Below are 24,217 nucleotides of genomic sequence, written 5' to 3'. Positions count from 1 at the left end.
ATGTCATTTGTGCTAAATACATATTGTTGAAACTTATAGTCTTTGAACGAAACTAAATTACAATAAGATGAAGTTTATGATAACATTTGAATTGATTGTTGATGTTATTATGTTGTTTTGAACTTAAGTGTGAGCTCTATCTAGAAGTTTATTCTGGTTTTGAATAAGAAATTTACTCTCCAGTTTGTTTATATTTGCATTTCAAATCTTTGACACTACAAAATAAATTAAACAAAAAAAAAATTATTTGATTTTTTTTTATTAGGCTAGATGATTTTTTATTTATTAATTTATGCAATGAGAAATTCGCCTTCAAACAGCTTCAGCTTTGTGCCACGTCTTTATATAAGGGTGCTAAGTGGCTCTTCCATTTATTCTACGCGTCATCTTATTTCGGGCAAGCTATTTTAACTCCTCTCTACGGAGTATGAAATCGTACCAGCTATAGCCTGTACACTCTATTAAATTTGCCTGCGAAGTAAAATAGCATGCGTCTGTGTGTGTACCCTGTTTGCTTATTCCCATCGTTTTTTCAAGCGGCTTTCTTCTAAATGAAATTGGCAATGGCGGATATGATAGAAGAGCAAGGAAATATCGGAAGTGTGAAGGCAATTTCTATTTTTATGCTTCATGCGCTAGTTTACCCTTTCACTGTTATTCAATGGATGCTAACCCTTAATGGCTTTTACCAGTGGCATTGTGTTATTTCTTTTAACTAAGAAGGGATGAGCCTTCAAGCAATTAGTACTACCAGTTTCAAGCTGTTTCACCGAAATTGCTTAAATGTCGCTTTCCAAGGTATTTTCAAATAAGCCTCCTTTTTTGTAATTTTATTTTGAAGTATAATGCAAGTAGCAGAGGCGTCAAGTTATTTTGTCTCTACAATGTTTTTTTTTTTCAATTTTCTCCTCATAAATTGAAAATTAAATTTGTGTAATAATGTTTGTTTAATTTTTTTTTTTTAATTTCAACAGAACCCATCATAGAAAGGACCACAATTGCGACATTTAACGCTTCGGTGATACTGTAAAGAGCAGAAACTCTGATAAAGCATGACTGGCACAGCGTACATGAGTGACAGGTAAGGATTTTATGAATCCTTGCTTAGGCTATGAAGCTTGTCAGTGTCTAAACAAATTCATCTACTATTCCATTCATCATTCATGACGCGCGTGAATCATTTCTGAAAATTTTCTCCTTAAAACGAAAATTAAATTTGTGTATACCGTTTACTTTATTTGATTTGAAAATTTCAACAGGACCCGTCAAAGAAATGGTCACAATTGCGACATTTAACGTTATGGTGATACTGTTAAAAGTAGAAACTCTGATAAAGCATGACTGGCAGAGTGTACATGAGTGACTAAATCCTTGCTTAGGCTATGAAGCCTGTCAGTGTCTAAACAAATTCATCTACCATTCCATTCATCATTCATGACGTGCGTGAATCATTTGATATATTCTCAATGCATCTCGTGACTGAAATGAATTTTGCATTCTATGTACGCATTTAATTTCAGAAAAAGTTAAAGCACATTAATGCCTGAGTACCCCTGTAAATTTAGACATTCTCAGCCTCCTCTCCTGGCCCATTCCCGGCTGCTTCGTCATTCACGAGTGACTTTTATTTCCACATTCCTTAGAGTATGTTACTTATTATCCTCTTAGATTATGTAGTGGGGGGTGGTGACAGGGCTCCATCTCTTACAACTAGTAGGGTTACTGCTTTTTATGGGATGTTTATCCAGGGGGGATACCGTTGGACTTACAATACTGTTGCCTGCGTTCCTATAGCTTGTATGCCTACAGTTTGAATGCGTCACTTACATCTCCCCTCCTTTCTCTATTTGTAGCATCGATTTTCATCTTCTCTATCCTTTGCTTCTATAGCTTGAATGTTTTATCCTTAAATTGTCTTCCACCTTTTTCCTCTATTCACTCCTCTTCCATCACCTGTAGGCTTAAGATGTTTCCGGGGAAATCAGATAAAACCTTTTAGGGGTGCATAAAAGCAGATTATAGGAGACTCTTTGTGTGCCTTGCAAAGGAAAATAACATTAGGAAGAGAAATCTGCACGATTGGAGACCACGAGACAAATGCCACAGAAACCTTCTTTGCAGTTACAGAAACCTGATACTTTAAGGATAGAACTGCCAATCATGTCTAGAATTGCTTCTAAAAGGATGTTGAATTATTGCAAATTAATGCAAAAGTAGAGATGTTAGCTCTATTTGTCTGTGGGATGGCACCCCTGTTTTTGTTTAAGTAACAGACACGTGGTTTCAGAAAAGAATATGATAATATCAAAAGCATATTGGTACCAAATTGGACCAGAGTCCTAACCAAGTAAAATGTATCCATTTGGGAAACCAAGCTGTTTGTCTCTTATTCAACACTATCTTTAAAAAAAATTAGTCATTTTTTGTCTCGCCAATATCTTGCCTTGTGACGTTTGGTCTTTAAAGTACAAGAGCCAGTACAGTATAATGGCACAAAACTGTGAATAAATATACTTTAAAAAATGAAGATGATTCGATCTCTACTATTCACTCTATGTGAAAATAGCTTTGGCAACTATTGCATTTACAGCATCAGCAGTAGCTGCTATACATTCAATACTAAATTCTGTCAGGAAAATTGTCACAAAAATAACCTCAAGAGCAATGAAAACAAAATAAACAAAAATTTTAAACCACCAAATGGATGTAAAATTCATTTAACAGTTCAAAATATCTACATGTGAAGAAACAAATAAGGATCTAACACTAGGTATTGCAATAATTTCATATATGAAAACAGCCACAGATAAAATCACAGAACCACTGCTTTCATGTAATGTCCCCTTTTGGGATTACCTCATTTTGCCCAAAAATGACAATTCCAACAACTACAATGCATTTACAAATAGCGTTCTATAATAAAGTTACATAATTGTGATGTCAATTTAGAAAAAATCCCAGTTTAGGTCTTATAAACAATATTAAATAAACATCAAAGCATCAATATCAAGAATCTACAATTGTATGCAAAAATTCGAAGTATCCTAAAATCATTCATATCTATTTCATATCTTATTTTCCATAGTCAATCATACTAGGAATCCAATGGCAATGCTTGATAGGACGTCAGGGGACCCTCTCAACCAAGTCCAAAGGCACTGAATGAGCCTCCAAGTCATTCGGCCCCTTGGCCCACAAGTATGGCAGGAACTCCAGTCCATCCATCTTGGGATTGGCGTACTTGATGAGGGAAGACCGGTACTGCTGCATCCTCCTGTAAAACCTTTCACATTGATTCCAAACATGATTGCCTGATGGAAATCAGGTAATTAATTACTTATTCCATATTTCTTGATAGGACGCCAGAAGATCATCTTCCTCAACCAAGATAGGATGCTAGGATACTATCTTCCTCAACCAAGCCCAAGGGCACTGAATGAGTTTCCAATTCATTCGGCCCCTTGGCCCATAAGTATGGCAGGACCTCCAGTCCATCCAACTCGGGGTGGCGTACTTGATGAGGAAGACTAGAACTGCTGTATCTTCCTATCAGACTTTTGTTGTGATAATCATAAAAGCAATAATACTTGCACACCAATTATTTCCCTTAATATTATGGACTGCTGGTCTTAATTTCTAACTCAGGTTTGTTTCTGAATTCTTCTCCAAAATCAAACATTATTATTTGATTTCACTTGATTGATGGATTGTTGTTGAATGATTGATTGGTTGAATGAATTCCTTTGATTGTATGATTTGAGGTATTGGTGAGTGATGATTTTAAGTGATTGTTGAATAGATGATTGATGAATGATGAGTGGTGATGTAACGAATGCTGGTTTGTTATATTGGTGAATGATGATTGAATGAATGCTGATTTGATAGAATGATTTGCTGATTGATTGTTTGCTCGATTTGGTAATTGATGATTGCTTTGTGGATTCATGAGTGATGATTGATAAGTGATGCTTAAATGCTTGGAATGACTTCTCCTTTCTACCTTATTGGTGAAAGGGTCACCACCTTTTGTAAGAATTGAGTCACCACTCTCTATTGCAAGGGTCACAACCTTTCACAATCACCACCCTTTGAAAGAGTACAGTCCTCCATAATCTCTGCCCTTTGAAAGAATCACTTCCTTATTTTCTTCCATTTCTTTCTTCTTCCATCAATCCTTCCTTGATTCTCATGCTCCATCGTTTCTTCTTTCCTCCATACCCCCTTTCAAATGAACTCTTTCTTCCTGTTATATCTCATGTATGAGAGAGTCACAACTCTTCATTTCATGCCTTTTCCATTGCACATTGTGTTGGAATGCAATGCAGTGTAGTGTAATTGCACTACATTACATTGCGTGCGATGCAATGTAATTGCATTGCATTGCACTACATTACACTTCATTGCATTACATTGTTACACTACATTACATTTTATCACATCGCCATCATCATCATCATCGTCATTATTATTATTATTATTATTATTTTTTGATCATTAAATCCTATTTCAAAAAGGGGACATTACATTTCATTTAACAGATAACAACAGATTTGTTTTTAGAATGACAACAAAAAGTGATCCTGCAGTGCACATATATTCCCCAAAAAAATTATCATGGCAAGTGACTTATCTCAAGATTCTGCACAAATTGTGTTGTGCTGTCAACCAATGAGAAAGAATGGGCAGAGTTTGCAGGAAACTTATTATGAAGCCCTTCCAAAGCAGCAAGCTTCTGCTTCAATCTTTTCACAGTAAATGAAAAATAGATCTAAAAATATCGGGGTTTTAGAGCTATTTGATTCTTGAGCTTGATACAAGATTTTTGCAGCCTTTTAAATGAAAATTTTGGTTGCGAGTTGAAATTTGTTTTCAGGTGTTAGGCGAGGAATGTTTCAAATGTCTGAAGTTGTTTTTTCCAGTATGAGACAACTTTTTGGGTGAAAGATGCTACAAAATATAGGCTTTCCGCTAATCAAAACTTTTGTTCAAAATGGGAACAAAACTAAGTTGCAAAGGTGCTCACTAAAGTAACTGAAAATTCATAAAATACAAGGTGCAGATTTATTTCAAAGAACTTGAGTGCATGTACACTGTCCTATACAATATGCGTGACAAGAAATTTCTTAAATATACATGTATACACATGTACATATGCAAAATATATATATGTGTGTGTATGTGTGTATGTGTGTATGTATGTATGTATGCATGCATGTATATGTATGCATGCACGTATATGTATATGTATATATATATATGTGTGTGTATGTATATATGAATATGTATGTGTGTATATGTATGTATGCATATATATATATATAAATATGTGTGTGTGTGTATATATGTGTATGTATGTATGTATATGTATATGTATGTATGTATGTGTATATGTATGTATGTATGTATGTGTGTGTGTATGTATGTATGTATATATGTAAGTATGTATGCATGTATATGTATGTATGTATGTATGTATGCACACACATATGTGTCTGTATATAAATATTTGAGCTTTTTTTTAGTGTTTGTGATCCATATGTATGTGTATCATGCGATTCAGGTGATCAGGAAGGCCTTTTCAACAAATCCATTTTGAACATATCTTGCAATGGTAGCATTTCATGAGACCACATTTCTTTGAGGCATTTTATCAAATAGTTCATATTGCTTCCACATTTTGCATGCATGTGTTCTAGGGTACGTGCATCCTTTATGCTTCTGATGGATGCCCATGCCCTGTTCAAAAGCTCCCATTTTTTCTTAAATATATATGTATACATATGTACATTGCAATGCAATGTATGTGTATGTGTGTGTGTGTGTGTGTGTATGTGTATATGCATGTATGTGTATGTGTATGTGTATGTGTATGTGTATGTATAGATGTATGTATGTATACATACTTACATACATATATGTATGTATAGGCTGTAGCTATTTTGGCTCCAAATCCATAGGTCGTGCCATGATACCAACACTCCAAAATTGCATGCCCTTGCATGATGGCATGAGATCCATGTTTTGGGACCCACCATCGGGCTTCCGATGACATGGAGGCATGTTGCTGTTTTGTGGTTGACGGAAAGCATTTTTACGTGGCTAACATTTGTTGGCCGCTCTCATAGTCATGGGCACGACTGCAATTTGTAGCCACGTGTGTCCAAAAATTTGAAATGTTGGGTGTAAACGAAATAAAAAGCCTCAATAACCTGGTAACTTGAAAGTGTCGCAAATTTTTGTACAACTTCATGGGCGAGAGAGATAATTTGGAGGTGGAGGTTTTGGTTGATTCATAGAGTGAGGGGAGTTGCGGTCACCACAAGAAGGGCTTGCTATCCAGTCGAGGTATGTTTAACATGTGCATTGTATGAAATATTTTTTTAAAAAACTCCTTCGGGTTTTCCCGAGTCTACTAACATGCCTCCAATTTTGTGTGTAGGGAGGAGGGATTGTATCACAGAGGTGTTCGGGAGGTGTCAAAATTGGACACGAGGGTTTGTGGCTGTGAAGGTGAGGTCAAACCCACATGCACAATGCAAGCAATATGGGTTTACAGATATCACTTGCTAACATGAGGGTTTTTTTTTGTGCAAGGAGGGATTGTAGTACAAAGGTGGGTGGGAGGTGTTAAGATTGGCATGTAGGGTTTGGCGGTAGTGGTAATTTCAAACCCTAATGCATAATACGAAATTTATTTTCTGTATTTATGCATTAATCTAGTTGTCATCTTTTGTATTTATGAACATACATTTTTACTTGCGCCACAAGCAATGCAATTCCTATGCAGAGTGACAGTTGACATATCTAGTAAAATACATGCGTTCGCGTTTACCCTAACTTGTCTTTCATGTTATGCAAGTCTGCTGACCTCTCATATTTACTTTCGTGTTATATGGACAGTGGGAGACAACTGTCTCCCATTGCCCTTTCCCGCCTTTCGGGTCCCAACTAAACCCCTAACCGGGTCCTAATCGAGCCCTCACCGGTGCGGTCTATGGTCTCCGTCAATGCTTAAATAATGTCGTTTTATGTTTTTTTGATGTGTGTTATGTGGAGTTAACAGTGCAGACACAACGTGGTCAACACTTTTCGACCTCCGAAAATGTCTCCATGTCATCGATCGGGTGGGTCCGTCACCTCCTTGCCATCCTAGCAAGTGGGCATGGGAGGGATGTATGTTAAATGGGCTTCGGATGCATGTTGTTCGTATGACAGTGTCGTTTTGGAGCCAGAATAGTTGCGTCCATGTGTATGTGTATGTGTATGTGTATATATGTATACGTATACGGTAATGTATATATGTGTGTGTATACACACACATATGCACACACACATACATGTGTCTATATATATATATTTGAGCTTTTTTTAGTGTTTGTGATCCATTTGTATGTGTGTCATGCGATTCAGGTGATCAGGAAGGCCTTTTCAACAAATCCATTTTGAACATATCTTGCAATGGTGGCATTTCATGAGACCACATTTCATATATATATGTATGTGTCTATGTGTGTATGTGTATGCGTATGCGTATACATATATGTAGATATGCATATACATATATGTATACGTATATGGTAATGTATATATATGTGTGTGTGTATGCACACACATATGTGTGTGTGTGTGTGTGTATATAAGAGCTTTTTTTAGTGTTTGTGATCCATATGTATGTGTGTCATGCGATTCAGGTGATAAGGAAGGCCTTTTCAACATATCTTGCGATGGTAGCATTTCATGAGACCACATTTCTTTGAGGCATTTTATCAAATATATCATATCGCTTCCACATTTTGCATGCATGTCTACCAGGGTACGTGCATCCTTTATGCTTCTGATGGATGCCCATGCCCTATTCAAAAGCTCCCATTTTGGCACAGGCAGGAGGATGCTGGGAAAAGTTGTGGAATTTGGCTTTACACCTACCAATTGCATTTGCTTGAGAGTTTCTAAAGCCTTATCAACAAATGTATATCGTGCAATCATCACATTCCATGAGATGACATCTTTTTTGAGGTATTCTGTCAACTAGTCAATGCATAAAGGTTGTGGAATTTGGCTCTACACATGCCAATTGCATTTGCTTGAAAGTTTCTAAAGCCTTATCAACAAATATATTTGGTGCATATCGTGCAATCATTGCATTCCATGAGATGACATCTTTTTCGAGGCATTCTGACAAACAGTTAATGTGCCTTGTTTACGCTTCCCTATTTTTGGATACATGTTTACTAGGGCAGATGCAATGACATCATCTGGACAAAGCTGCCTAGAAGGTGTCCATGCACTCCAAGCTCTCTAGAGTGGATTTACATCTTATATTGCCTGGCTGGTAAAACACAGGTGTATTTGTATGCATATATGTCTACACATATACCCCAAGCTGTCTAGAATGAATATACAACCTATATATTCCTTGGTAATTGGTGTATAGGTGTGCATGTATATCAACACACACACACACACATATAAAGAGAGAATTTGTGGGTGTATATATAGACCTATGTGTATAGGCATATAGATATGTATATATGTCTCTCTGTATATAAATAGTTACAAATTCTCTCTCTATATAGAGAGAAAAAGAGGGGGAGAGAGTTTGTGGGTAAAGTAGCAGCATTAAAGACCTTAAACCATTTACCATGCATAGATGATGCACAGGGGCATAAATACGTGTTGGTATATTTGTTTGCCCTTTGCTTCACACATGAATGAATGTGCATGGATACACATGCCAAATATTTTTGTATATGGATATGTTGGCTAAACTTGATGGCTGTTGTATTTATGCATTTTTGCCCTAAAATATAATAATTTCTTTTGGAAGACTATCAAATGTATAAAGAGATTTTTGGCAGACTTAAAAATATTCTAAAGTATTAAATCTGTAAATATATGTAGTGTATGATGTTTTCTTCTTTAATCATGGTATTCCTTAGCATCCAAAGAACAAATTTTATCAGATAAAGCTTAAAAGGAATAAAAGTGCATGCTCTGCATTTCTGTAGTGCTTAGTATTTGGTGCATGAACTGACTCCCACGAGTGATCAGCCATTGCTACTTCTGATCAGCACAACCTTCACATTAACTTATGCACAAATTCAGTAAAAAAATTTAAGCAGAATTTTTCACTTAATGATTTCAAAATATGATGAATTTTCTTTGAAGTTTAGATTGTATGGATGTGAATTGAAGTTCCTCGTAATCTCATTCTGCATCATGTTTGAGGTAGATGTGTCTCTGCTAATTCATTGATATCTAATCAGATTCATGTTCATTGATCATTGATAACAGTTCTATTGAAATATCTATACAAAATGAATCTGGTTCTCTATGCTATTCCTTCCTAAAAGTTCGTTTCTCTTCAAGAATTTGAATTGTGCTTTGAATTATGCTATTCCTTCCTAAAAGTTCGTTTCTCTTCAAGAATTTGAATTGTGCTTTGAATGGTTTTCTTAAAGGAAGCTTTTGTTTGGACACTGTCAAAGCGAGCCTAACATCCTCATTATGCTATCATATTTTGCAGGTTACTTTATCTTGTAAGGCAAATTGGCCTAGGTACCCCACCATATGAAGAAAATTGGTCCAATTTCTGTATTGGATTGCCCACATGGTGGGTTGAACTTTGCACCATCGTATTTTGGACATTCCTTCAACTTCCTAAGAAAATTGTAACTAGTACCTTTAATTAAATTCATCTTGGTTTGTTGTCAAATTAGTTGTTCCATTATAGAGAATGTATGCTTGTGTATGCTGAACCATTGGAGTGAATTGCCTTGCCTTTGATGATGCTTGCAGCTGCTTTCCCCATCCTTAGTTCCAGCATTGCTCTTACCATAATTATTCATATCTCAGAGACTTTAAATTATTTTGTCTCACCATTGTTTTTTGGTTGAAAATTTTGGGAAAGTTTCTCCATAAAATGAAAATTAATTTTGTGTATAGGCTTTATTTAATTTTTAATTTTTATTTATTTTTTAACAGAACCCATTATAGAAAGGGCCACAAGTGTGACATTTTTCAGTGTTGTAAGTTGTAACGCTATGGTGATACCGTAAAGAGCAGAAAGTGGTCAAGCATGACTAGCACAGCGTTCATGAGTGACAGGTAAGGATTTTATGAATCCTTGCTTAGGCTGTGAAGCTTAAAGTTTCTAAACAAATTCATCTACTATCCCATTCATCATTCATGCCGTGTGTGTATCATTTTATATATTCTCAATGCATCTCATGAATGAAATGAGGATTGCACTCTATGTATGTATTTGATTTCAGAATATGTTAAAGCACATTAATGCCTGAGAAAATAATATTTCTTGTAGTTAGTGGGCATTCTTAAATTTAGTAATTTTAAATTAAAATACCTTTCTAAATTTAGGCATCGCCAGTTCCCCTGGCTGCTTTCTTGCTGCTTCGTCATTCACAACTGACTTTTAATTCCACTCTCTTAAGAGTATGTAACTCGTTATTCTTTTAAATTATTTAGTGAGGGTTGGTGACAGGGCCCCAACTGTTACAACTGGTAGGGTTACTGCTTTAGATGCGACGCTTTGCTTTTCCACTAGGTATACCATTTAACTTACAATATTGTTACCTGCAGGAAAAATATTATGAAGCCGTACCAAAGCAGAATATTTTTAAAATAAGATGAACCAAAATCAGTCTCCCTACTGCTTCAATCTTTTCACAATAAACGAAAATATCAGGGTTTTAGAGCTACTAGATTCTTGCCCTTGAGACAAGATTTTTACAGCCTTTTAAATGAAAATATTGGTTGTTGATTTCAATTTTTATTCAGGCATGAGTGCGAGGAATGTCTGGAAATTGTTTTTTTTAGTATACCAGAACCGTTTACGGTTGAGCTACAACAAGAAAGTCAGAACCCAGGAATTTGAAGTTGGCGATCTTGTTTTTATAGAAAATTAGAGAAACCTTCAAGAAAGAGAAAAGAAAGCCAAGTTTGAACCTAATTGGCTTGGACCTTATGTGATCACATCAAAGTATGGATCGGAAGCCAAGTTTGAACCTAATTGGCTTGGACCTTATGTGATCACATCAAAGTATGGATCGGGCGTATATCAGTTGGCTACTCTTGAAGGTGATCCCTTGGAGGAACCTATGAATATCATGCACCTGAAGAGATTTTATCCCTAAACTTCAGAAGGTCACCAGTTGTCTAAAAGCATAAAAAAGCAAAAAAATAAAAATGGAAAAAGCAAAAAAAAAAAGGAAAAATCAATTTGTTGATTAGTGAAAACCACTTTGTGGCGCCATGGGCAAGTACCTTGGTGAAAACCTGTTTACAGGCATCAAGATAAATAATCTAGATCCATTGTCTATTAGGTTAGACTCTATCTTCCCCACCCACCTACTCGATATCCACATTCCTTAAATCGAATATTTTGACGTCTTTTGCACTTCCCCGCCCAATACCCAAGGATAGGAACATGTGTACATGGAGACAATCAATTAAAGTATGTGAAATTAATTGACATGACTCAAGCAGTCAGATTTGTTGTGTCAATATGCTCTGACGTAACTTGAGTCATTACACGACCTTACATACTCCTCCACATTCCACCCGCTGGCCTCCTTCATTCTTTATTCCACGCCACTACATAAACCTTCTCTCATAGCATCCGTCCCCTTGATCGCTATCGGTTGTCTCCTTCATTCTATCAAGAAAATCGATCTGATGAACCTGCCATCCTCCCCCAACAAAAGGAAAAGGAACAAGGTGCTCTTGACCACCTCACAGATGTCGCGATTCATTTTAGTATCCTCCGCAACAACCCTACTCGCTTTTCCCACCAAACTATCCTCAACAAGCCAGTTATCCATTTGCCCCCCCCCCCTGTTGTGACGTATTCACACATCGCCCCATTGCAAATGGGGACCCCTACTTTTTTGCTTTCTGGGGTTTGCTTTCTAGGTTTTTAGGGTTTGTCTGTTAGCCTTTGCATGCTGAGTGTTGCCAGAGGGATCACTAGGATGGCAGGCTCTGCTTGAGCCAGGGTGAGTCCACGGGGCTCCGAAATTAGGGTTTCTTTGAGAGTCTTCCTTAGGGCTTGGTTTTGCTCTTGTTGCTAATTGTGTCTTGCTCGGTGAGTGAGTATCATCCTTGAAGGTCTGAGTTAGGTCAAATTGGTGAGTGATGAAGTTTGGAATGTCATCCTGATCTTCAAATACCCTGAAATTTGGCTAAGTCTGGAATGTCTTCCTGATCCTGAAATTTGACCAAGTCTGGAAAACTGAAGAATCCTCCAAAAACTAGATTTTGCATTATAACTCCTGGAGGTCCGAAACCACTCTCAAACATCTTAATAGTATATATGGAATATAACTTAAAAGTATAAGAACTTATACTTAAATGTTATATTCCATACATGAATCCTGACGAAGAGACCAAAATGTCAAATTTCGCTCCTGACCCTTCCAAAGGGTCCAAAGCGAAATTCTCCATAAGAAATTCTAGTTTGACCCAAACTTAGAACCAACTCATTCCTAGGCATTATTGAGGGCAAAACACTTGTTTGGATGGAGAAATGTGAGGAATGAAGTCAAGATTTGAGCCTAAATGTGAATTTCGCTCCTGACCCTTCCAAAGGGTCCAGAGCGAAAATCTCCCTAGACACCTTTTTTCTCCTTGTTTGCACTGGAAACCTTGATTCCTTGGGCATGGTAAGGGCAAATTGACATATTCTTGCCTTAGGAAGTGATTTGAGGTGTTTGAAAGTGTGAATTTTGTCTAAAACATGAATTTCGCTCTCGACCCTTCCAAAGGGTCCAGAGCGAAATTCACCTTTTCCTCTTTTTTGCTCTTTCATATGGCCAAGTTTTGGATTTTGAGGCATAGTTGAGGAGACTTGGATGCATGTTTGCCTTGGAAAGGAGGTTTAAGACTACAAAATGGTAAAAATCAACCTAGAATGGAAATTTTGCTCCTAACCCTTCCAAAGGGTCCAGAGCGAAATCTCCCATTTGACCTTCTATCTTGCCTAAAATGATGAATAGAGTTTGAAAGGACCTTGAAATTGATCAAGTTTGAGAGATAATTGGATAAATCAAGATTTTCGCTCCTGACCCTTCCAAAGGGTCCAGAGCGAAAATCCTCATAACCCTCATTTCCTTCCTAATTTTGGCTAAAGTGTTGGTCTCTAAGGCATGTTGGAAGGTAGATTGATGTGTTCTTGCCTTGGGGGATGATTGAAAGCATTGAAAAGTGAAGATTTTGTCCAAGAATGGAAATTTCGCTCCTGACCCTTCCAAAGGGTCTAGAGCGAAATTTCCCATAAACCTCATTCCCTTCCTTGTTTGGACGAAATTTCCCATAAACCTCATTCCCTTCCTTGTTTGGACCTACATTCTAGTTTTGAAGTGTTGGGATGTAAGAATGTGAAGGATTTTAGCCTAGAACATGAATTTCGCTCCTGACCCTTCCAAAGGGTCCAGAGCGAAATTCCTTACAAACCTATTTTTTTAACCTTGCTTGGGCGTAAAAACTTTGTTCCTTGGGTGAAAATGATGAAATTTTGTCTTGTAATGAAGAATGAGATTGAAAGGATGAAGAACCAAGTCAAGAATGAGAAATTCGCTCTTGACCCTTTGGAAGGGTCAGAGCGAATTTTCTCAAAACCTCTCTTTTCTCTCAACTTTGTGCTAGATCAAGTGTGGGCTAAGGTAAATTCAAGAAGGAGATGTCCCTAAGAATGACTTTGAGTTGCTAGTGATCCAGGAATTTGAAGGAATTGAGCAAAATAGTGAATTTCGCTCCTGATCCTTCCAAAGGGTCTAGAGAAAAATTTCTAAAATCACCTATTTTCCTTGCAGGTCAAGTCAAACTTTGAGTTTTTATAGCTTGGATGAGTTGAGAAGAGGTGTTCTTGCCCTTTTGGACTTGATTGAGGTTGAAAGAATGAGGAAATAAGCTCAATACAAGATTTTCGCTCCTGACCCTTCCAAAGGGTCCAAAGCGAAAACCCTAAAATCCATCTTATCCTTCAAATTTTGTGCTAAGTCAAACCTAGATCTAGGTGAGAGAAGCCCTTTGGATTGCCTTTGAATGATTTTTTGATCACCAAAAATGCAAGTTTTGAGCTAAAACATGAATTTTGCTCCTGACCCTTCCAAAGGGTCCAGAGTGAAATTCTGGACAGGTCCTGTCCCTGGCTAGGATTTTGAGCGAATTTTCCTTTTCAAGCCTTTTTAGGATCAAACAAATGTTGCCAGGTTGAGAAATGGATTCATATGGAGTCTGGAGGAAACAAAGTGAAAAGAATGGAGCTAGGTAGGAGAAGACAAGCAAAACATGAATTTCGCTCTTGACCCTTCCAAAGGGTCCAGAGTGAAATTCTTCAAACTACCTATTTCCTCCTTGTGTCAAGTCAGGACTTTGAGTCCTAAGGCGTGGTTGAGGTTGAAATGATGTTACTTTGCCCTGCAAGATGAATTGAGGTAAAGGAAGTGTAAGATCAAGCCTAAGACTTGAATTTCGCTCCTGACCCTTCCAAAGGGTCCAGAGCGAAATTCTCAAAATATCATTTTTCCTTCAAGTTTGTGCTAGGCAAAGGGCTAGTTGTGGGATTATGATGAAATGAGGTCTAAATTGGCCAGGAATGCAAATTTTGCTCCTGATCCTTCCAAAGGGTCCAGGGCGAAATTCTTATAGGGCTTGTCCCTGGGGAAAAAAAATCTTTAGCAAAATTCCATTTTGATGTCTTCTCATTAATGATTTAAGGTGGAAAATGCTATGTTGAAATGAATGTCACCTTTTGGTTTATTTTGCAGATGGATCTCTCCCAGTCCAGCATCATCAAGGATGACCTCTTCCAGTCCATCGTCATCAAGGTGTTCCACAGGCAAAAAGGGAAGACTCAAGGTGCTTTGAAGCATTGGAAGACTAGGAGTGTTCACGGAGTTCAAATTAGCCTCAAGACCTCATTCTACCACAAGATGACAAAGAAAGGCACTGCCAGCACTTCAAGGAGAGGTACTCTATTCATCAAACACATCAAAGACAGAGGAGAATCAACCAAGGTCGGTAGCAAGGGTCCGTTGAAGAAGCATATAGTTTCAGAAGAGTTAATTAAAGTTAGCTTCTTACATCATCAAATTGAACATTAACCAAGTTACAAGTTTCAGACAAGGTGGCATCCCAGTCATCACTCCTCCAATCGGATTGGTCCACCTCAGCACGACCAGATTCAATGTACCTAATTTACCGAAGGTGGCACAAACTTCGAGGCACCTACCCTTGCTTCTTATTGGTCTTCACCCTTGGAATGTAATTTTCTAATTGGCTAAGGAAGTTTGTTGTAAAAAACCCTAATTAGGGTTTTTATCTTGTAATCCTAGCCATTGATTCTAAATCAATCAGAGTCGTTTGTTTGTAAAGGGCCCCCTCTATAAAACCTTGGCTCCTCATTTGTAAAGGTTAATAGTTGATAGCGAGTTAATAGTTAATAGTTCGCTGATAGTGAATAGTTAGAGAGTAGGAAATAGTTAGAGTTAGAGAGAGAGAGTTAGAATTTATAAGTTTAATATTGTCAGCAACAGAAAAATAAGTAGTGAAGAGAGAAAGTTGAACAATTGTTGTTTTATTTGGCTATGAGATTAATGAAATATTGAAGTTATGGTGTTTTATTGCAATCCTTGTGGCTATTTTCATGGTTGTTTATCTTCTTGAATCACTCTTAGTAGAGATAGCATTTAAGTTTAAGATTGAAAGACGAATGTTGTGCTTGATCTTTGGGTAAAACTCAGAATCCAAACCACTAGCTACTTACTGATTGTAAGTTTGCCCTATGTGGTCAACTAGAAGCATTAAGATTGTTTGAAAGTTCAATGATTGTTGTGGTATTGATATGTATCTTACTGATAGTATCTATCCCATTGATGATTTGAAAACCATTGAATCCCCTTAGAAGATTGCACCAATTCTAGTGGAGTTGTAACCTTTGGCAATACTGAAATTGGTAGAGTTTTATCATTACCAGTCTCCATTGAGTCATTCTTAGGATTAGTTTAGTCTCACCTCCTTAAAACCTTTATCTTTTGATCTTTTTGAAACATCAGTTAGTATTAAGAGAATCCTGTTTCCTCATTAGAAAAGTAATTATACGAACAAGCTTTCCTTGAAAGTACGTAAGGCCCCTTGTAAAACAGTAAACACAACGACCACTGGTGCTTATCCACGAGTAGAGATCCTACATAACAGAACCTTGAAGTTCTTCCGATTGATCCTTCTGCGATATCTTCAGCGTTCAAGAACTTTACTCGAGAGGATAAGATACCTCTGGGTATTTTATTCTGTGTTTGGTTGTGTACAAAAGTCACATCAACACCCCCCCAACATATGATGATGAGTCTCTACCTGAATCGTGAATAAGGATCCATCCCATGAGCTTCCATCCCATCAAATTGAGCTTTCACCCGTTACGCTGAGCTTAATACCGAGTCTTGAGCTTGAGCTTGAGCTTCTTCTTGACTTGCGCATTTTTCAAACATCCATCCACATGTACTCCATTAAGTCTTTGCAGTCAAGTACCACACCCGCATTCATGTGTTCATGCCATCTGCTCTATTGCCTATTCAGTTCCATCAATCACTCCTGCCCATCGGGATGCATCCTTCCCATGTCCGACAGCCTATCCAAATCCTAAATCTTACTCTTGGCAAGAGATATCAGTTGGCCTTGTGCATTTTGCTTGCATGGTTTGGTCTGTTTGTTTTGATTTGCATCACTTTGTCCTATGACTGCTCCTACTCATGGCTGCCAAAATCAATCTATATCTTGGTATGTTATGGGTTGGGGCATACTCGGGCATGCTTTTGTGGCATGATGTGTTTGAAGGTCTCTCTTGTACGAACGTGCAACCCTGTACCTACATCTATATGGTGTTTACACCGTTGCGTACTAGAGATTCCTATTTGTTTGAGAGTCAGTCCATGCCTCGGGTTTTTCATAACATCCTGATTCCTATAATTAGTGGTGTAGACTATCCTTGGCAAAATCAAAACTAGGTTTGCTCTCCACATTTCGCACAACGAATCCCTCCATCTCCATCTCATCATTTGCACTATGCATTTTGGAGACCTCAATTTATTCGTTCTCTTGATTTCTTCTAGTCCTATGTTGTTGTACTATGGTTGGCACATTCCAAAAAAATCAATTCATTATCATTTACTCTCTTTTTTTTTTTCCAGAGAAACTCCACAATTTGTATACAAAGACATCATCTATCTACAATGAAAATGACAAGAAATTTAAGAGCCTAAAAGGTAAAATTTATCAGTACGCCGGCAATACCAGGTCACATCTTTTGTCAAATCCTTGGTCTATGAGCAAAGCAAATCAGATATAAGGAAAAATGGACATTCAGGATAAGATATAAGCAAGATACTTAAAGAAGAAAGAATCACCCTGCTCACATTTCCACATAAATTGAATAGGTCTAGATCAAATCGTTAAGCAAATATTTGATCAGTGTGTCAAATTAAATGCAGAAAGTACTATTATTCCATATTAATTCGTCACCTGTCCCCGACAATCTGTACTTGCAACAAGATGATGAGACGTTTTGGGTTGGGATTTTTTCATTACAAATTATCAATTTGGTCCCAAAGGGTGCAGCCTCAGGGATATCTTCTTCAGATCTCATCACAAAAAAATCCAAAATATGCATATTATATAAACATATCATCCACATGCATCCTGCGTCCACAAACATGTTAGCACCATCATAGATAACATGTGCATACAAAATCATGCATCTTGCACCCACAAACATGTCAACAAAATCACATATCATATAACATATGCACATATAAGCATCCATTATGTATCACAGGTAAGTCAGATAATATCCATCACATGCATCACATCAAATCATAATCATAATATCACCATCCATCATATAATAAAATAAAAATCAAAGTCCATAATAAATATCCATCACATGCATCACATCAAATCATAATCATAATATCACCATCCATCATATAATAAAATAAAAATCAAAGTCCATAATAAAGTCCGTGCATATACACTGCCAAAAATCATCTCATATATATAAAAAAAAATCAATGTGTGTCAATCATGGTACAATAATATAGATCCTTGAAGGGTCAAAATACAATGTCACATACATCAGGGCTAGCCCACACTCTCTGTCTCATCCCCATCTCCTCTCCCAGTTGTACATCTTGATGGTTTTGCACCCCCTCTAGGTGGCCTCATAGCCACTGATCCTCCTGACTGCTGGCTTTGGGTATGGTGTTAACTCTGAGTCTTGTGAGATCGCACACCCTCCATGTATGATGTAGCTCTTTGCTCTACTGACACCACTCTATGGTACAAGCCTCTATAGTAGGTTGCCTCCCTAGCTGATCTCTCTGCCCTGCCCCTATACTCGGTATACTCACTGAACACCTATGAGAATCCTGTGGGCTCTAATAATCGACGGGCAACATCCCGCTCTGTCCGCAACCTCCCTACATCTGCCTCTGCTCTACCTAGCCGGGTGCGGAAAGCATCCATCTCTCCATCCATCCTCTCCAGCTCTGTCCTCAGTTGCCCAATAGCTCCCCCACTCCTGGTCTCATCTAGAAGTCAATCTATCTCATCCCTCTCCTCTCTCAGAGCTGCCTCCAAACTCTCCACCAGGTCATCTACCTCGCCCCTCAGCCACGTAACCTTTGTCTGTAGGTTGTTTGTCCTCGCTCTCTCCACCTATATATATCCTCTTCCACCCTCCTATATCTCTCCCTCGCGGCATCCAATCCCTGCAACTCATCCTCCAGACTCCTAGCCCTTGCTCGAGCACCATCCCACTCCCGTACGACCCTGTCGTACTCATCCCTCAACACCCTGTCCTCTGCTGCCCCTTGTGCATGTACCTGTGCTCGTGCCCCCTCATCTTGTACCTGTATATCCGGGATGTCCATGGGATCCCCTCTCTCCACTCCTGCACCCCTCGCTGCCATTTGTTGAATCTATGCGACTGGTGGCTGAACTTGTAGTGGCACCGACTGCCTCCCTCGGCCCTGTCCTCTCCTCACCCCTCCCCTCCTCTGTCGCTGGCCTCCATCCCTTCCCCTTGCTGCTGCTGCCTTGTCTACAAGACCCTCATCCTCTCCCCCTACGATCTCATCAATCGATGGTTGTAGCTCATCCTCCTCCAGAACTTCGGGAATAGTGAGTTGCACTGGCAAGTGAGCCTCCCACCAACCCTTGTACGCGTCAGTCATGCCCGCATCGTCTCCCACCTCCCTCTGCTCATCTCACACCCTGGTGGCTGCACCCTCCCAACTCACTCGAACCTCCAAAGGGCTAATAGCCTGCCCCCATGTCCCGATCTCTCGAGTGATCCTCGGATATAACCGCTCAGGTTCTACTGTATCCTGAATATCCCCAAACTGCCGAGCCACCCGATGTGGCACATAGTCCTCAATGACATGCACAGATCTGCCAAATAACCACATCTCTGATTGTGCCCAGTGCAGTTGCCAATTTGCTCTCCACCTCTCGCAGTCCAAGTAGGGCCTCCATGTGAAGAACATCAACTCATCGAAGACCCTCCTCCAAAACCATATTGCTCCAAGCCTGGAGCAGCCCCCTGTACCGATCCACATATGGGAACCGTCACCACCTATCTTGTATCCCCACTGGCCATGTCACTGCAATGTGCTCCCATGCCCATACATGCAAGAGAGTCACTTTGCAGAAAGACTCTGATACTCTCGATATAAAACCAAATGCATGTCGTGGTACAACTGCCCTAGCATAGACTCTCCCTATGTATACTCCATACGATTGTGTACCATGTAGTACACACTTGCTCCATCCTATCGGGAAGCCATGACCATCGAGATCCGACAACACTCGTCCGCTAATCAGTCCGCAAATAACAAGCACTAGGCGTGGAATGTGCCTGATCCGCATCGCCTGCCCAAGATGTAACCGTGTCCCATCCATAGGCAACCTGTCATACTCACACACCTGGTGAAGGTAGTACTTTGCTACGTCTAACTAGTACTTAGGAATAATGCCATGGGTGGGGATCTTCAAGATCCTCCAAACATCAAGTAAAGTGACAGAGGCCTCTCCTATAGGTAGGTGAAAGGTACAGGTCCTACTGTCCCATCTCTCCACTAATATAGTCATCATGGCTGTATGAGCCCTGATCCTTGGCCATCAACCTACGAAACCCAAGCCAACCGCGCTCAATATCTCCCATTCGTCTGCTTTCAACTGCCTGTATAGCCTCATCGTGGCCGACCAGTGCTCACGTGATGGGAGTGGCCCTAGATCCTCCCGCACCCATTTAATCCACTTCATTAGCCCTCATATTCTATCCTAATCCTCTCTTATTCTAGCCAATTCTAGCCTACAACCTACTCTCAGGGCATCTATGTACCCTGTCGATCCTTTCAATCCTCATTCCCTATTGTTTTCCCCCCTCTACTCACCAAGCGCACACGCTGATTCATTCAGGCGCACGCGCTGCGCCATAGTCGGAGGCGCTGATCCGCAAACCTCCGCCCTTTGACCCTGTTGACTCCCATACTCACGCTAATCAGTGCGAGCGCACGTGCTAACCACGTGTGCCTGCCCTGATCCCCCTCTATTTACCCTAACCTTGCGTGTTGATGTGTTTTTATGCACATGCGAACACAGAATAAAATACCAAGGTATCTTATCCTCTCTTGAACAAAGTTATCTGAATGCTGAAGATTTGCCTAAGGATCAATCGAAAAAACTCCAAGGTTCTAGTATGTAGGGTCTCTACATGTGGATAAGCTCTATTGGTGTGATGTGATTTTGCTGGAATCACAAGGGGACTTACGTTTGATTGCCTGAACATTTAATCTGCTGGAACTTAGGTCCTATCTACTCACCAGGGAGAATAAAGAAATAGCAAAAGGTGAAAGGTTTATATAATCTAATCTAAGGCCTAGAATGTAAGAAGGTAGATGAACGACTAGGTGGAGTCCTACTGGGCTAGGTCTCACCATCAAACTGAACAATTCGACACTAGCTCAGTGCAATCTTCTAAGGGATGCTTTGAATACATTCAAATCATTATTATCATACGTTGATCACCATTCAAGTTAATGCATGAACAATAGACACACAACAATTTGAGATTAAGCTCATTCAATGCCAGTTGACCACACAGGGAGCACTTACAATCAGTAAGAGGCTAGTGGTTTGGACTAGGCGAATTCGATGCGAGTGCATTCAATAACTTCCTTCATTCAATCTAATCATTTACCATCTAAAATGAAGATCCAACAAGAAACCATGCATATTGCAAGAAACAACACATTTCACCATATCTTCAATGAAAATGGAATCTTTTACAATTAAGGTAACAATTTCTTGCCTTCTCCTCCTACTCTATTTTAATTGCTACTTTATTCACTATTCCTCTGCTACTGACTATTCTACTGACTATTAACTATCAACTAACTACTAACCTTTACAAATGAAGAGCCAGAGCTTTATATAGAGAGCTCTTTACATTTCAATGGCTCATATTGATTTACAATGAATGGCTAGGATTACAAGATGAAAACCCTAATTAGGGTTTGTCATAACAAACTTCTTTAGCCAATGATAAAATTGCATTCAATGCCTGTGAACCAATAAGAAACCGGGGTAGGCACATCGGAGTTTGTGCCTTCATGTATAACCATGATACATCGAATCTGGACATGCTGATGTGGACCTATCTGACTGGGATGCCACCTTGTCCGGTACTTGCTTAATCAAGGAATGTCGTATCTCTTGATAGTCAATATGATGATGATGAGAAGCTAATTTTGATCAACTCTTCTAAAACTATGTACTTCTTCAATGTATCCTTGCACTGACCTTGGTTGATCCTCCTTCATCCTCGATGTGCTTGAGGAACGATGTACCTTTCCTTGGCTCTCCTGTGTTTGATGAGGCCTCTTCACGGTCAAGTCACTCCTCCTTTGGTAGCTCATATTGCCTTGAAATGTTTGTAAGATCCTTCCTCTGACATTTTGTGATTTCTCCATGTGATAGAATGAGGTCCTTGAGAATATCTTGCTCTATTGCTTGTAATTGTTGATCATTCGAAGTCCTTTCACCCTAGCAGCACCTTGGGTCTCCTTCCATGCATTTAAGGTGTCCTTGATGATGATGAGGTTTGAAGAAGTCGTCCTTGTCCTGGCCTAATCTTCCTTCAACTTGATTTTGTTAATCTACAAAACAAACAAAAACGTGTTAAGTACACATGATATATTCGTTCTAACATATTATTCCTCACTTCAACCATCAACAAGAAGGCACTATAATGAAATTCGCTCTAGACCCTCTCCAAGGACAGGACCTATAATGAAATTCACTTAGGACCCTTTGGAAGGGTCAGGAGCGAATTTTGCATTTTTGCACAAATTCTTCATTTTCTCATCATTTTTCTTTACTTCAATTGTTTCCAAGGCATGATAACGTCCTAGTTGAGGTTCCAAGGCATGAAATCAGTCCATATTTGAAGCAAAAGGGAGGATCTGACCCTCTGGAAGGGTCAGGAGCGAATTTGCTCCTTTAAGCTCTATTCATACTTAACTTGCCTTGGACTTGTCTTTTCCACTCTTCATCTATCACAATCAAGTCAATTCGCCCTCAATTCTACTCGAAATGGGATTCATTCAATTGTTTGAATGAGATAGGATGTCCCTTGAAGGATTTCGCTCTGGACCCTTTGGAAGGGTCAGTAGCTTAGATTAAATTCGCTCTGGACCCTTTGGAAGGGTCAGGAGCTTAGATGAAATTCGCTCCGGACCCTTTGGAAGGGTCAAGAGCGAAATAGCTATTTTGCTCAATTCTTCCTTCATAGAACTTCATCTCTCACCCTTACCTTATCAAGATCAAGTCATTTGCCTTAAAAAATGCTTAGGAATGGATTGGTTCAAAGGTTTGAGCAAGGTACAAGGTTTCTTGAAGAAATTCGCTCTGGACCCTTTGGAAGGGTCAGGAGCGAATTTGCTCCTTTAGGTTCAATTCACACTTCTTTTCCCATAACTTTGTCTTAGACTTGAACTTTTAAATCCTTTTCTTGCCATGCATGACCACCATTCAATGTATCTCGTGAGGAATTAGGTCCTTTGGAGGATTTCGCTTTGGACCCTTTGGAAGGGTCAGGAGCGAATTTGGCAATTATGCTCAAATCCCTCACATTTTCATCACTTCACTTTGTTGTACGCATCAATTCTCTCTCAATCATGCTATAGGGACAAGGTTTATGATGCAAATTAGGACCAAGAAGGGAGATCTAAGGAAATTCGCTCCTGTCCCTTTGGAAGGGTCAGGAGCGAATTTGGCTTAATTGCTCAAATTCTTAACATTTAGTGATCATGACCTACTCAAATGCATGTCTAAGAGTGCCTCTAAGTTCAATCAACCTCAATTAATGCTTTGGAACCTAAGCTTGATGCAAATTAGGAGCAAGAAGGGAGATCTAAGGAAATTCGCTCTGGACCCTTTGGAAGGGTCAGGAGCGAATTTGAGGAATTAGTCTTAGATATCATTCAAACATTCAAACCTCACCCTCATTCACATTGTTCTCACCTTAGGACATGCTAACAAATCACCTTAAGGAGGCGCTTAGTTCAAAATGTTGGATCAAAAGTACATCTTAACAATTTCGCTTAGGTACCTTTGGAAGGTACATGACCTCGAGGAATTTCGCTCTAGACCCTTTGAAAGGGCCAGGAGAGAAATTGGCCTTTTAGTACAAATTTCTCTTCATCTTGTCAAATTTTCAAGTCTAGACTTGATCATTAGGCATTTTCTAAAGGCAAATAGGTTAGTTCTATGCCAATCAAAGCCTAGAAGTAAAAGGACTTCATCAAACTAAGTGAAGAAATCTTTAGCTCCCTCCATTCTCTCCTTCATGATTGCACTTGATCTTTACTTCATCATCCCAATCAAGATTTAACCCCAAAACTAGACCAAGGCCAGACCTAAAGAGGGCTTTCAAAGAGACCCTGACTTGGGCCACCCATTGGTTCATCTCATCCTAACGAGAGCATCCTAGTCAAATAAGTTCTCTGGCAATTCTAATGCAAAGATCAATAGCCAAGAACCTAAAAGACTAAGCCAAGAAAACTAACCCTAGAAAGCAAAAAGTAGGGGTCCCCGTTTGTAATGGGGCGATGTGTGAATACGTCACAACAACGCGCTAACC

At 39.2% G+C, this 24,217-nt stretch overlaps 1 long non-coding RNA gene across 3 annotated transcripts in view; it reads left to right on the top strand.

Annotated features, from left to right (window-relative positions):
- The first annotated feature begins 393 nt into the window (after positions 1-393).
- Positions 394-24,217, top strand: part of LOC131047330 (uncharacterized) — a 38,153-nt gene continuing 14,329 nt past the window's right edge. For all 3 annotated transcript variants that reach the window (XR_009106110.2, XR_009106108.2, XR_009106109.1), the window contains exons 1-4: positions 394-798; positions 975-1,081; positions 9,527-9,613; positions 9,985-10,107. This is a non-coding gene — a long non-coding RNA (uncharacterized LOC131047330). The remainder of the gene's footprint in view (positions 799-974; positions 1,082-9,526; positions 9,614-9,984; positions 10,108-24,217) is intronic.

Source organism: Cryptomeria japonica, chromosome 10, assembly GCF_030272615.1.
Source record: "Cryptomeria japonica chromosome 10, Sugi_1.0, whole genome shotgun sequence".
Taxonomy (NCBI): Eukaryota; Viridiplantae; Streptophyta; class Pinopsida; order Cupressales; family Cupressaceae; genus Cryptomeria; species Cryptomeria japonica.
Note: the sequence above shows the minus strand (reverse complement) of the source record. Positions and strands in the feature narration are given on the sequence as shown.